The sequence below is a fragment of the Heliangelus exortis genome, chromosome 3, assembly GCF_036169615.1.
Source record: "Heliangelus exortis chromosome 3, bHelExo1.hap1, whole genome shotgun sequence".
Taxonomy (NCBI): domain Eukaryota; kingdom Metazoa; phylum Chordata; class Aves; order Apodiformes; family Trochilidae; genus Heliangelus; species Heliangelus exortis.
The window spans coordinates 103,744,517-103,756,590 of record NC_092424.1 but is presented as its reverse complement, the minus strand read 5'-3'; positions in this window follow the sequence as shown (position 1 = coordinate 103,756,590).

Here is a 12,074-nt window from a genome sequence, read left to right as displayed (position 1 = left end):
CAAAGTCCCATCCAACGTGGTCTTGATTGTCCTATCATCTCAGTTCAATTTTACACAACCATTGTACCTCAGACTCAGGGAAGAGTTCAGTGTTACCTTTTAAGATACGTGTAAGATAAAATTTAAAATTTTTAATGTGGTGGGAAACACTATCTACATATGATTTCCCAAGCAGACGGATAATAAACAATAGAGTAAAACAGGAACCACCAGAGAAGTTTGCTTGAACAGGGAATTGGAAGTTGTTAACACAAAGATTCCGAAAATGGGCAGTTCTGGCCTCTGGAGAGACTTTTTTCTGTCTGTGTGGCCCTTGGAATATTTTCATCCAAAAGGAGTTCCCTTGGATGAGATCCTTGGAAAATATTTCCCTTTGATCTCTAGTGTATTACTCTTCTTTTGCAGCCAGCCAAAGTTTAAAACTAACTTGACTCCCCTTTGACTGATACAACTTCTATGGCCAGATATAGAATTAACGTATCAGGGATCAGAAAGACCCTGAGAAGCACTGCAAATAATCAAAATGCTGCTTGTGTTGGGCAGTGGTAACATTAAATTTTTGGAGATGAGGCCTGTCTCATCAGCACCAGATGCTCAGAAAAACATGGGCTATGGAGAGAATCATCAGCTAGTGGAGAACTCACAGTTGTCCAGAAGACAATCCAACCAGATCAACTCATACCACCTGGGAATCTGTGCCCTAAAGACTGAGATCATAACAATAGCCCTAAAAATAAGTTCCCACAAACCAGCCTACTCGTCAGCACTGGTTTTTGCCTTATTGAAGCTGGAGATCTGCTACTAATACAGGCTTCCCTGCCCTAAATCATTTATTTTGGCAGCTCATAAAATATGGAAACTCTAACACTCAATATTCCCCACTCTCTCGTGAGTACTGTTCAGGGACAGGCTCTTTACATCAAACAGAAACTTAAAGATTGTGGCATGTTATCAAAACCATAATGAAATCTTGTGCAAGTACAGTAATCAGAGAGGGCTATTTGTCAAGACACTGTAGAGAAAAACAAAATCCCACAGTAGAAACAGGAGTGCTTGCTCTGCTGAGAGATACTGTGAAAATGAAATGACGCTCTTTTTTTCCTCCTCTTTAATCAAAACTCAGTATGAAAACAAAAACGTTACCAAATAACTTTTGCTGATAGAAAAAAAGAGTTGGCAGGAAAGGAGCAGTGCATAATTTATACAGAAATAACACTAAAAGGGGATTTTCACATAGATATTTTTGAGTGTGTGATCAGAAATTTTGACCCTGGAGGGAGCTCATGTTACTGCCACTACTGGGTTGAGGCTGGATTTGACTCTCTCTGTGAGACAGTCAAAACCTGGGAAGCTGCACAGGGAACAAAGGTGCAGGCAGATCTCATATTATTTAGGAGGTCCCTGGTGAGGACATGCCTGTGTTTTGACCCCACCTGCTCCTGAAGGTTACTGGTTCTACTCACAAAATATCTGTAGAGGTTTAAACTTGACTCATTGCCTAACGATGAGAACACTGGAGGGGGAGTTACATGCTCTGGGATCTCCTTCTGGCTGTGCCATTGATTTGTGAGCTAGAGGCCTACTCAGTAAATCAGGGATAGCATTATTAAGTTACTTAAATGGACTGTTGGGATGTTAATTATCCAGCACATTTGTGGTCAGTTTGCCCATCTGAAAATCAAGCCACTTTTCTGTCTAAATGATACTTAACTCTGGGTGAAAAGATCAAACACTTCAGCTGAAATGTCCCCTTTCTTAGCTCTGCAAACTTTCACAGCACCATCATGTGTTCAAATACCATCCCACTTCCAGGAGGGGAGGGCAAAGTAAGGTCAGGATTAAGTTTCAACTAGAGACCTGTAAGGAAGATCTTAAAAGAAAGAGGCCTATCTTGTGTTATTGGGTGCACAGTTGCATGAGCACTGAATTATTAATTGTGGAAGTAAATACCAATGAGTAAAGGACAGGAAGGGTGGGTGACAACAGGGCTATAAGATGCTACTTTTTTGTGATCATAAGTACAATCTATTACTGAGGCAGAGCAATGCAAGGTTAGTACCTGTCAACAGGACAGCTGGAGGTCTCTTTTTTGCTGATAAATGTTCAGTGCAGCTGTGCTTGGCACACGCCTGGGCTGTGAACAGGAGCAATGACTTTAAACATCATTCTGATTTTTCCACTCCTGCTAATTGCTTCTTCCATTTCATCAGGGGTGGTGCCCAGGCCATGTCCTGAAATCTATTCAAAATCTGTTCAAACCCAGAGAACAAATTAGTTCCTAGAGTTGTCTCATAAACACCTGAATTCCTTAATTCATCTCTACCAAATGAAAGAATTATAAGCCCTTAGTTTTAAGTACACTCAAATTGCTTTTGTTGGTGGATAATCACGGACAGAACAAGGCTCTTCCTCATGTCCTCCACAGTAATGTCACTTTTGAAGCAACTTACACTCAAGTGAGGGAGTGAATATGATTTTCTGGGACAATAGGATGGTCTCATGGTCAGACCACTTGCCAGAACTGCAGTTTCAATACCTTTAGTTTAATAGGGCTCCTATTTCTTGGGTTTTGGGATGTTATGGAAGAGGTAAGAGCTGGAATAGAGTGCCAGGAGGCATGTATCATAAGAAGAGAGCTATATCAACTAGAATGAACTACCCAGTATTTTCTATTCATAACAGTTCCCTGTCCCATGGTACTCCTGTAGTTTTGCCAAATATAACTGCATGTGTAAGAATAGACTGAAATACTACATCAAAGCAAAGGAGAACAATGTTAGAATAAAATCAAAAGAACATACAACAGAGGGTAGCAGACAGCAGCTACATTTTTAGTTCAGAGAACCTTGGCCAGAAAATTCATCAATAGAAATGGTCTTCACTTGCAATTATCTATCTCAAAATATAAGGATTAATAGGCTGCAAAAAGGAGCAGAAGGCAAGAACAGGCAGATAAGGCCTTCTATTCACCAGCCTTTTTTTCTGCAGGTTAGAGGACTGCAGTGCTATGGCATTTTTCAGGGCAACTTACTCTGTCATGGAAAGTTCACCTGCACCTTGGTTATTGCCATATCATCCTATAATTTTCAACTGAAAATCTATTACATTCTCCTTATAATGTGCTCACAAAATATTTTTACCAGATCTGAATAATTTTCCATTTCATCTACTTTGAGTTTTTTCTCTTTGAGATCCTGGAGACACTTGACTTTCCTACAGAACCTTGAAAGTGAGGAAACAACTCACTTGTCCTAAACCCATAACCACTCCTTTCTTTGAAAAATCTTTTCTTTCTTTTACTTTTCTATGACTAGCAATGTTGCTTCTTCATGTCAGCTCCTGATTCATCTCTTTGCCATTTGTGCAAGCCTTCATTGCCATTTTCAAAGTCCTCTTACTGTCTCCATCTGTCACTATGGATGCCTTGCCAAAGAGCAATACTTCTTACTCTAGCTCAAAATTCTGAAGACAATTTGTCCACACTGACCAAATTAGAGACTAGGCCTTTGAACTAAGTTGGGCACTCACTCTGCCTGAATTCCAAGTGAATCAGGACGAGATTTAGAGTGCAACCACAGCTAATGCTGATGATTTGGTGCTGATTACTGTTCCTCTGTCTTGAATCACCATCAGAGGAGCCCATAAGATTTGCTTGAGCCAGTGAAGGTATCTGCTGCCTAAATATCATCAACTGAGCTCCACATCTAGGATGCCTTTACAATCAGAGGAGAGATAGAGCTGCTTCTAGGGTGCAGTTCACCTCACCCTGAAGTTGCTATCTTAAAAATCATACTTCTTTTTCTTTGTTAAACCTTATGTATGCTTATTTGCCTCCATTAACTACTAAAGGATTTTACAGTAACACAATGCACATGTGAATTGTCTGACTGCAAATTAATACACAGATTAATAGGCTGAACTCAGTGTGAATATGAAAACCTCATTTTGGAGATGCTTTTTTTTTTGACTGAATCCATAGAAAGTGTGTAAACCTATTCCCAGTTTTCCATGTTCAGATAACAATTACCTGAATGTGGATATGAACACGTCTGCCATCAAATGGCTGCACAGATGGATCTTCATTTATAAACCATTCTCTCAGAGAAGTTATCATCTGATGGTGTACCACCAGAATAACTTACAGGTATTTTCTTCACCATGATAACTGGTAAATTTGAAATGTAGAGCAAAGCAAAAGGGCATGGCTCTATGCATCTGCAGTAGCAAAGGAGTAGCTTCCATATCACCCTTGTTAGTTACTGCATGTTTTTTGCTCAGTGGTTTCTGAGTGGTACACTACGCCTGCTGTTCAGCAGCTGGACATTATGTCACCACTTTATTAATGATATGTGATACATAGGAAAGTTGCTTAATACTCAGGTATATTAAAACTTCAATTAAATTTCCATACTATTTAGTAACTCACCACAGAAACTATTTTAAAAGTTGCGCAGATTTATCTCTGCAAACAATAAGATTATTTCCTCTGGTGGTGCCCAATGAAACATTACATACAAATCTGGAAGCATTATTTCCTTTAAAATTTCCCTTCATAGTGTTTTATTGATCTCTTTCTTGTCACTGCACCACTATGGCACATCTGTGTTTTTCCTTCAGCTCACCATCAGTTCCCATTTGAAAAGTCTGTAAATTTTGTGCTCCTCTAAAATATAAAGATAATTGATTCCAGGAGTGTATGTCCACAGCAAACTGTGTAGCTGCAGTTCCACTTCATTTAACAATATACAGTTCTTTGTTAGGTAGAGATCAAAGAATATAATTTTATTAAGTTTTATTTGCCAGATTGGAAAAGAATGGGCTTTATAAAAGAAAAAAAAAAAAAACAGACCAAGTGTTTTTCTTACAGAATCTAGAGTGCAAAGAGAGGTAAAACAAAACCAAAGCAATTTATAAGTACCTTGAAATAGTTTTCAATCAACAGCTTTGATGTATACCACATTCAAAATATTTTTACCATTACTATAGAAAAGTGTATTGACTAAAGAGTAAAGAAGGAAAGGTCGTAGGAGATGCAGAAGTAACCAAGTATTTGCTACAATTTGTAGCTCAGGGAAGAAGAGGTGGAGTCCAAAGAAAAGCTAGGTTATGTTTAATTTTGTGTTACATTTCCATTCTTTCAGACATAATTCATTTGTGCAACTTTGTGTTACCCTGGAAATATCAGTGCTGCCAATTAGCATGTATAGATGCTTGCAGCATCTACAAATGGTTGTGTGTCCCTATCTCTATAGAGTTCTGAAGCAGTAAAATACTTAAGCCTATGCCTAAAACACCTAACAGGACAGTGGCAGAACAGTTTCATTTCAAATAAAACAGAAAATGGTGAGAGAGCTGAATTGAACAACTCAAGGAAGGATGAAGATGCTCAAGATCAGGCTGGAGAAAAGATGAAGAAGAGATGAAATGGTAAAATCAAAACAGGACATCCTGGAAAGTATTTGCCAAGAGCAGCAAGATTTTATTTTGAAATTGGGAAGGTCTCATCTTTTCTTTGGTACTTTATTACTCCTGGTTTAGGTTTTTTGGAGGCTTTCAAGCAATATTTTTTTCTGCTTGAAAGATTGCTGAAGATAAAAAGCAGAGTTCAGTCTTCCTTCACTGTAAGTTAAATGTTTTTGGAATGTGTAATAATCTAAAAAAAATTACTGTGATGGGTACCAAGGAACACCTAAAATACTTTTCAATACTTGACTCTATTGATAAATTAGGTTCTTTATTATTCTCTGTGGCACAGTCCCCGATACTTGTTTATTTTATAAGGTCATTTTTGTAGCTTTTGTTTCCTTAAGACAAGGTTCGTATTCAGAGTATGTAGAGTTAAAAAATGGGACTAATTATTGTACAATGGGACATTATAATTACAAGGACTGAGAGTTTTACAACAACCAACCAAACAAATAAAACCAACAACAAACCAAACAAACAAAACAAATAAATCCTGACAAAGTGCAAATGTTTGGAAAACAGATTGGGTTTTGCAATTTTATGTTAAAAATTCTAAGCAATGTGAAGAGACTAGATAGTGTGAAATGAAAATTTTGACTTTTTACATTTCTTTTTATCGAAATGACTCTCAAACAAATTTTTTCAAATTGTTTAAAATTCAAGATCTGAATTATTTTTCTTTTTTTTTCCAACAAAAGTGTTAAAAATTAAAAAATTAATGAAGGATAATTGTCACTACTTTAAAATTTTTCTGTCTGGAAAGAGAATATTTCTTATAGTTAGAAAAAAAAAATTGAATTTTTTAGGAAAGAGGAAGTCAAGATACCTGTTTTTAGGAAGGTTTAAAATCTCCATCCAATATAATATTTTCCATACACCTCACTTCTTTATTTCTCTATAAAAGTTGTAGAAAAATAGAATAATTGTGCCAAAAGTGGAGATAACCACTCTGCCTTGAATTTAGTTAAGCTAAATTTAAGTGATTTAAGTACTCATGTTTGAGAAGGCCACTTAATTTATGCAATCATGTTTGAGATGGTCCTATTACAAGACTGAGTGTCTAAGGCTAATTTTCAGTCTCCTTTGTTTCTTTTGCACAACAGAGAAACACAAATCTGGATTAATTTCTCCTCACTTTAGAAATATAACTTAGGGTGCTTATAGTGCATATGCTTTAGGATCATGGTTTCCCTGAGAAAGAGTAAGGTTGAGCTCATAGATGGCATATAAAACAAAAGGCATTTCTGGAATGAAATAGAGGGGAGAAAAAAGAAAAAAAACCCAGGAACTGTCATTATGTCATGATATAAGACTTTGCTGCATGTGGAACTTGAACATTGTGCTCTGATGCCTTCATCTCTAAAAAGTTATAGCAACCTAGCAAAAGAGACAGAAGGAAGACAAAGATCATTGGTGATGTGGAACTACTTCCACCAAAGAAAGTAATTTGGCTAAGAGTCTTCTGAATGGGTCCCTGTGAGCCATCACTGAGGGGTACAGGATGCTTCATCTCTGGCCAGTCATGCCATTAAGTTTCTAGAGGTGATATAAAGGTCCTAAAGCATTTCCTAGCCCTGTTCAGGACATCTGTGCTGCAGCAGGGCAACTCAATCCAAGTCTACAACCAGCGACCAAAGACACCCATTACGACTAAACAACGTTTTTTTTTTTTTTTTGACTTACACAACTTTTCCCTGGTGTTTAAACAATTATTCACAGCCTGAAAAGAGGGCATCTGCAGTCACTTGTATGATTTAGTCTCCTGCATGACCATACGAGGCACTTCAATTGAATTTTAGGCACCAATATAATTGCTGAATTGCGTGTGTATATATCTGTGTTATCATATTCTTTCACTGTGAAAGCAGTAACTACTGTATGTGGTAAAATGATATATTGTTGTCTGCAAAATGTCTTTGGCAACAGGATGTTCACTAGCCTTGGAATTTTGCCTCATATAAATATTTTTAATCTACTCCATGTAGGCATATTTTGGCTGCAAAATAAAGGGGTTTGTAGATTAATACATCCAAACTCAGTTCTGCTTATACATCCTACATACATCAAGGTTTTATTGAACTCTGCATCTAGAAATTTTGTGTAGCAGCTGTTTTGGGGGCTTTTTTTCTTTTGCCTGCTTTACTCAAAGGAGGATTATGACTATATCCTATTTTTATACTCTACAAATGTAGTAATTTAATCTACAGATATATTTTCATTCTTCAGAAGTAACCTATATTAAGCATGTTCAAATTTATGATCATTGCTTTTCCTGTAAAGAATATTCTTGGCCTCTTTTCAAATGTCCACATTTTCCCAAGCAACATCCAAATAGCTATTAATCAATGAATAACGAATATAAAAATCACTTGACAGTATCAAGTACCTTTCAGCTGAGTATCTCAAAGCTCTTTCAACTAGTTATTAATCCTCACTATGCCCTTGGGAGATATCTTTCACTAGTATGTTCTGTTGGCACAGCACCTGGGGCTCAGAGAAGTTGCATGCCTGGTTTCAAGTCTAAGTCCATCAGTCACAAGCCAAAGCAAAACCTAAGAGCTTCTGCCTCATCACTGCATAGTGGAGCAGTGGCCTCTCTTGCATGTTGAAACTTCTGCAAGACAAAATTTAGAGAGAGGATGAGATGGTTATTCTGCCCAGGTGTCCTTTGCCAGCTCTTTTTTCTACTACCAGAGAAAAATAGAGTGTACACATCCATATCATGTAATCATTTAACCAGGTTTTGTAGGTTACATTTCTGCTGCACTGAGCATGGTGCTGGTTTTCTCAGATTGTCAGTCTTGTGGGGAGGAAGGTGACAGGTAATGAGTGGGTCCTCACACACCTCTGCTCTTGATGGCTGAGCACAGGCAGCCCAGGAGAGGGACTCACTGCAGGAACACAAAATTGCTGCTGGCGAGGGGGCGAAACAACAGACTGGAGAGAGGGGTGTTTCTCTAATTCAAATATCAGCAGTTCTGCTGTGAGCAGAGGAATAGCTTTCAGACGGACCATGAACATTCACATCTTTGTCCAATTTCTGCCTCAATCTGGATGTGATAAGATGTCTGCAAATGCCAGTTTAGAATACAATTTAGCAGCTGCCCGGTGTGCCTTTAGTTTAAGTTAAACTCCATTTTAGCAAAGAATGTGTTTCCTACTTCTTACAGAGCTGGAAGTTGTTGCTCGCACCAGTTGTATGTGCTTTTCTTCATGTGGCACTGTATACATTTCATGTGCAATACAAGTAATATTAATTGAAAGAGACTGTGAGATCTTTTATTTATGCTCACTAGCACATGATTTTTTCCAGCACTTTGCTGGGACAATTAGTCTAGTATTCCTGTAAGCTTATATCTCATTACAGAGGACCAGAACGTCCCTCTATAACACAGACACACATATTACATCTTTAATTGGAAATGAAAGGCTGACTCCAGCATTGGCCTCTGCACGTTCCTGATCAGCTCAGTGGCCTTTGCAATGTTTGAGTGTGAGAATGCAGGGATGGAGGAATCACCTCCATCCCTCCTGCCCCACAAATCAGCAGAGAAGGGGAGGCATCTATTTCATGCTTTCAGCAAATACTTGGGAGAGATCAGGGCCATAGGAACACAAAAGAATGGAGGAGTTGCAGTCATGACTAGACAAAGAGTTCTAGAAATGCCTTTCAGTGCAGAACCAGAAATACAGCAGTTGATTCTTAGCAGCTGCAGATGCTGGCAGAGGTGTGAGATAGTTCCTGTCCTCAGCCTGACATCACACTGGTGGGCATTACTCAAAATCTGTCACTGGCCAATGACCCTTGATCAAATGTATCCACTAACCTGGAAAAAGGATTAAGTGTCATCCAGGTGACACTGGAGCAACAGAGGTGTTTAGATATATCTAGATACTCTAGTGAAAGGAAAAAGGCTAAAACTTACTTGGATATCTTTACTGAACAAATTGTGGACAGTTTAACTGAGTTGCTCATAATTGCTGCAGAACTTCTTTTTATATTCTGTCTGAGTGTGGAAAACAATTTGATGCTTTACTTTCCAATATGTATGTTTCAGACAGAAAAACTGCATCATACACTCCATCTTTTTTCCTCTGTCAGAGCAAATAACTCAATTCTTTCAACATTTCTTCAGAAATCATGTTTTTAAAACCTTCTTTTACTGTGTTTAACTTCCATCTCCAGCACACTGGTGTCCTCCTTGAAACTCAGACTCACAAAGCTTTATCTGAGACCTCAACACTTCCAACTGCATTATCTACTATATCTTATATATGACTTTCTGCTTAACTTCTCCCAGAGGAAGGCTTGCAAAATCATCAGGTTGTTGACTGATGAGAAGCACGAGATTCACCCTAACCCCAGAGTTACCTTTTGCTCTACTGCTGTGATGCAGCATCATGAGACTGGGTTTTTTTGATTTTGGATCTTACAGCAATCTTGCAGGTATTCCAAATCTCGGGTTCAAACAAGCTGTTTGTTTGTGAGCCAGAGAAATATCATCTCCCCTTAAGAAATTATTCTGAAAATTTTCCCATTCCCTGGAGACTTCTCCTTCTTCTCCTGCTTGGTTTCCCACAAGAGGGAAGTGATCTGGCCCATGAAATAGATGCTATTTTATGAATAGTTAGCTTCACGTGTTTACAATGTGTTAATGATAGTAAAGCATAGGAAGTCTTTAACCTAATTCTATTGCCGACTGAGCCACTGTATAACTAGAGATTTTTTCTTCTTGCCACTGCTTTTTTAAAAAACACTTTTCCCTCTCACTAATTTTTACCTTAACTTCATGATCAATAGGAGTTAACAGGAAGCCTCTCCAACAGACATGGACTGTTTCCAAGCACAGAAACTCGTGTCTAGCAAAAGTCCTTTCCAAGTCTTGCCACAGAATAACTTCTCTTCCCAAAAGAGAGGTTATAACAAGATCATATAACCTCATGTGACCACTGCTGGATTTTTAATGATGACCACTGTTATACATGGGAGACATGGAAAGTGTTGGTGGTAGCTCTCCTCCTTGATCTCCCTGTCCTTGTTCCTCCCCACCTCTGTTTTGACACCAAATATGATGGAACTAATGCCCTCAAACTCCCACGGTGTGATAATCTGAACTGAAAATACTTGGTCTTGCCTCATAGATCTTTCTGGATACATTTCTCCTTAGCTTGACTTCCCTTACTTCACCCTTCAGGATATTATAACATTTGATCTTCCACAGCTTTATTTATTATGTGTCATTGCTGGCTTTGCTCCTTTGGCTGTACAGGATACACATTTTACATCCCAGGAGTCACCAGGGATCGTGTGAATGTCCCAGTAACAGAGCATGCAAAAAGTCCAAGGTTTAAGTACAAAAATGGGGATTAAACTCTTAAGAGTCTGTTTTATACTCAGAACCCTCCAGCTAATCTACCAGTCCTCCTGGCTAGAGTCTAGTAGTAAAAAGTTCTGGTGTTTTGTTCAACAGGAAAGGCTCAGAATAATACTGTCTTTTTGGATATACATGTCTAATTGTGCAGTGCATATTTCTGTGGTTTGGGTAGTCATGTTTGACATAATCTGTAATAATTAGCAAAGCCTTGTTGACCTATAGCACTCTTAGCTGCAAAGCAGAGTGTGTGAATTGCTCCTCGAGGAAAATTCAACCTTAATGTAATTCCATTAACTTCATGCCCTTGAGATTTATACTGGTATCTACCACTAACATCAAAGGGTTTGGCTAATTAAAGTTCAGAATAAAAATTACACTTTTTCATCCCCTAAAATTCCACCCAGGCCAGAAGGGAAATCCCCTGTGGTTTTTATTGTCTCTTCCCATAAGAATAAACAACCTTCTTTGAGAGCTCTTGTCTTTACCCACTGTGACAGTTAAATGAACACTGCTGGGCTGAAAGTAATGCTCCCAATTCTGACTCTTATTTGCACTGATATAAATCACTAGTAGCTCCACTGCAGCAAAAGGAATTATAGTACTAAAAAAACACAGCATAGGTGGGAAATAAAACAGACCCTCATATTTACAGCAAATGAAACAGCACTATCTCTATGTTATCTCTAACCAGCCAGGGTCCCAGAACTGTTCCTAAAATCCAGTTTACTGATTAATTTTTATGGTGTTTAACTCAGTGTTTCCATAAACTTACAGAAATTACATGTTTCAGTTATATCTTATTTTCATCACACATGATAAAAAAATATTTTTACTAGTTTTGTCGGATAATAAATAACACCCTTGTAAACAGCAATATCAGGCAAGTTTTCTCCTGCGATATTAAGTATTCTGCTACTTTAAACAATGAATTTCACTACATGTTCCTGTCCCAAATAATATGTTGGTGTGAAAATCTGAGGAACTTATGTGAAATTTTGGAAAATCCATGTCTACCATCTTGGTAACATTTTGATATCAACTACATGAGATTAAGTTCGGGTTTTCTTAAAACAATTATAATTATAAACCACAACATTCCCTGTTGGAAAACTGGAAATATCGAAACCCCACATGGAGAAGAAAATTAATGTAAAAAAGTTGTTTTGTCATAATGGAGATATTCTTTTGAATTTTTCAGAATTAAATAATTTTTGGAAGCTAACTCTCTGAAGC